The 3,497-nt window shown below is 57.0% G+C and overlaps 1 long non-coding RNA gene across 1 annotated transcript; it reads left to right on the top strand.

Moving 5' to 3' along the window:
- Positions 1–370: 370 nt before the first annotated feature.
- On the top strand, positions 371–2,967 carry LOC111817350. Its single transcript, XR_002821576.1, has 3 exons — positions 371–602; positions 857–1,084; positions 2,873–2,967. It is a non-coding gene; the product is annotated as an uncharacterized LOC111817350 (long non-coding RNA).
- The last annotated feature ends 530 nt before the right edge of the window (positions 2,968–3,497 follow it).

Genomic DNA, 3,497 nt, shown 5'->3' with positions numbered 1-3,497 from the left:
AGCCCTGCGCGTCCTCCAGGGCGGGGCTGCGGGCGGGAGCCGGGAAGGGGCCCGCAGATGCCGCCTCCGCCCCCCTCCCCGGCCGGGGCCCCCACGGTGTCGGGGAGCAGGAGGAATCAATCAGGATAATGAAGCCGCAGCCTGCCACGCACCGCGGGGGCACCAGGAGCGGGGGCCGGTGCCAAGTCCGCCAGACGGTTCGGAGCAGCCGAGCCCGCGGCCGGGCGGCGGCGGCGGCGGCGGCGGCGGCGGCGGAAGCGGCGCGCAAGGCCGGGACGCCGCCCCGCGCAGCCCCTGGCAACCGCGCCCTGGCAACCGGACGCCGCGGAGAAATCTTAAAGCCGCAGCGCCTCCCTTCCCCACCGCCCGCGTAGCGGTCGCTGCCCGTTCCCGGTGTTTGGGGGGTGCCCTAACGAGCAGGGCTCGCAGGACCTGGGGTCTGACTCCCGCCCTCGCTCGTTCGTTTATCGAGCGCATATTGGGCCTGCATGCCCAAGCGCGGGCGAGACGCTGGGGAGGGGACGGGCGGTGATTAAAAATGAACAAGATCCTGCCAAGAAGAGTTCACAGTCTAGCGCGCAAGGCCGACCAGACTGGCGGAGGTGAGCAGGAGCCGGTGCTATCCAGGATGGAGGGATTTGGCTGGAGGGCTGAAGGGCTGTTACAGAATATTCCTGCAGCACCTGCCACTCCAAGTCGCGGGCTGGACGCTGCTTTCCGGGGCTCTGCTCGGCCGCCCCTCCCCCCGCAGCCCTTGGAGGTGGGGCGTTCTCACTCATCCCACTTTAAAGATGAAGAATGAGAGAGCCAGAGAGGTGAAAAGACTTCGCCAAAAATCTCATTTTACTTTTTGCAGACTCCAGAACCAGGTCCCAGAGCCTGAACCACTGACCACCTCCGGTTGCGCTTGCCCGAAAGTTTTAGAGCTGAGTGGGGACTTCCCATGTAAATATTGGGAGACCTGCGGCTGGAGAAAGGGACCGAAGGCAGAAGCGGCTGCCTCGCCCTTCTGAGCGCACAGACCTGACCCTGTCAGTCCCTGTCCTTGTGAGCAGGCCTGGATGTGGGCAGAGGGCTTGAAGAGGTGATTTCCAGATGTCCCTCTGCTTCCATAACCTGCTGGTTCCTCTCTGAAGTTTAGGCACTGTGCCACCCTTCTGGGCATCAGTAGTTGGCAGGGGCTGAAAATTAGGGGGGATTCCAAGCTTTTGAGAACAGGGTCAGAGGTGGAGGGGATTAGAGAGAGGGGTGATGAGGGGGCTTTGGCAAAAGAAAGCTTGAGTCAGTATCATTGGAGGCTGGGCTGGTCCTCGTCTATCCTCCCACCTGTCTACTGGGGCAAGAGCTCAGTGCCAGGGGCTGGGGTAGGTTCAGGGGCTGTTGGTGAAGAAAAATACTGCCAGGTTCTGGAGCCAAGCTCACCTGGATTTCAGTTGTGTCGTCTCCCCGCTACTAGATCTTGAGTGGTTAATTCATTCTCCCTGAGCCTTGTCTTCCTCATCTGGAGGACAGAGGCGTTCCTGTCTACCTTTCTGGGTTATTGTAAGATGCAAATAAGATGAGAAAAAAACTACTGCCAGGTTTGCCACATGGTAGGCTTCACAACTGGGGTAAAATTTAAAACGCCATGGCTTCTTTTGGTAGTCTGACCACACTCTTAAAAGATCTGTCCAGCCAGGCGCAATAGCACCATTTGCGATCCAAGTACTCCAGAGGCTGAGGCAGGAGGATCGTTGTGAGCTCAAGGCCAGCCTGAAGTACAAAGCAAGACCCTGTTTCAAACAGTGGGACGATAGCTCAGCAGTACAGTGTCTGCCTGGAAGTGTGAGGTCCTGAGTTCAGTTCACAATAACCTCTCCGTCCCCAATCTGTCCATGTGTGATTCTTCAGGACTTGTGCATATTATCTACAAAAGTGGGCTTTGTGGATGTGATTAAGAATCTTGAAAGACTGGGGAGATAGCTCGGTAGTCTAAGCACCTGCCTGGCAAGCGCAAGGACATGGGTTCAATCCCTGGTACTGCCTGCTGTGCCAGCCCTGTGCCAAGCCAGCCACCAAAACCGGGCTTGTTGGTGCACACCTGTAATCCGAGTGTGTGTGGGGGGTTGAGACAGGAGGATCACTATGAGTCTGAGCTGCACAGCAAGACCCTGTGACAAACAAACAAACAAATGATTTTAAAAAATAGAATCTTGAGAAGGGGAGGTTATTCTGGATCACCTGGCTGAGCTTGAAATACCACCAGGGACTAAATTAGGGTGGGCATTCTAGTCACAGGAAAGGGGAAAGGTGTGGGGAAGGAAAAAGTCCTGCCTTCAGGAAACTGCCCAAGCTTGGAATGGCAGGTGTATGGAGGTGTGGAGGGTGGCAGGGGCAAGAGGGCCTTGGCCTCCACCCCAGAATAGAATCCACCCCTCCAGCTTGCACTGGCACTGGGCTGCGGATCCCAGAGCCCCAGGATGCCAATGCTGGGAAGAAGCCTTAGCTCCATCCAGGATGCTCTTCTGTTTCACACAGAGAAACTGAGGCCCACAGAAGGTAGTTCGTTCAGAGAATAAGCCGGGGCCAGGTGGATACACTCTGTCTTCTCTCCTAAGCCTGGGTGTCCCATGTCTAAGGGTGCTGGCTACAGGTCCATTTGCAATCCACTTCCAAAAAGCACAGGCCTGTGGTCTTCCAAACAAAGAGGGTGTTATTTGCATATTATTTGCATGTTGCTAATTAGATGAGAGGCAGAGTCATTCAGCCCCTGCCCTTCTTGTTTCTAGTACTCTCGCTCACACAGAGTTCTGCTTCCTCATCTATTCCTGGACCTTGACAATCTCCCCCTGGCCTACAGCCTGGGCCTCACCTTTCAGGTCTCCTGCCCTAGGTCCCCCCACTCGGTGAAGCTTTGTTCTGCCTGGGACAGTTGCCTGCTGTCTTCAGGGTCCGCAGTGGTGGTGGAGGGTCCTGGAGTAAGAGTGTAGCAGGAAGGGAGATGGTGAGTGTTTTCTCCAAGAATGAGGAGTGGTGAGCTGTCTCCCTGTAGCCCGGGCACCATCTGAATGGGGCCATAGGATGGGGGAGGATGGTGCTCCTTGGGGACCCAGTGGGCAGGTGCCAGCTGCATGCCCCAGGCCTGCCCCAAGCCTCTTGGCTGGCAGCCACATGAACCCCTGAGGGGCTGCCTACTTCTTTGAGACAGAAAGAATCTTGGGGAAGGTCTGGGAGCATCCCTTGGCCTGGCAGCCCAGGGTCAGGTGGAGGTCACTGTGTGATGCCTTCCAGTGGGGACAAGGTGTCCGGATTCTTGAGGCTGCCGTCAACTAAGGTGACTAGGAAGTACTGTGCTAAAGCAGGCATCATGCCTGCCTCCTGAAGAGTAGGCTCTGTTTTCTGATAACGAGGAGCCACCTGTCTCCTGGAGACAAGTGAGGAAAAGGGGTTACAGAGAGCCACAGGCTGTGCCCAGCACCCCTTGGGGGTGACCCCATCAGCTAGGGGTCACCAGAGAA

This window comes from Octodon degus, unplaced genomic scaffold, assembly GCF_000260255.1.
Source record: "Octodon degus isolate 3935 unplaced genomic scaffold, OctDeg1.0 scaffold00056, whole genome shotgun sequence".
In the NCBI taxonomy this organism is placed as follows: Eukaryota; Metazoa; Chordata; class Mammalia; order Rodentia; family Octodontidae; genus Octodon; species Octodon degus.
Note: the sequence above shows the minus strand (reverse complement) of the source record. Positions and strands in the feature narration are given on the sequence as shown.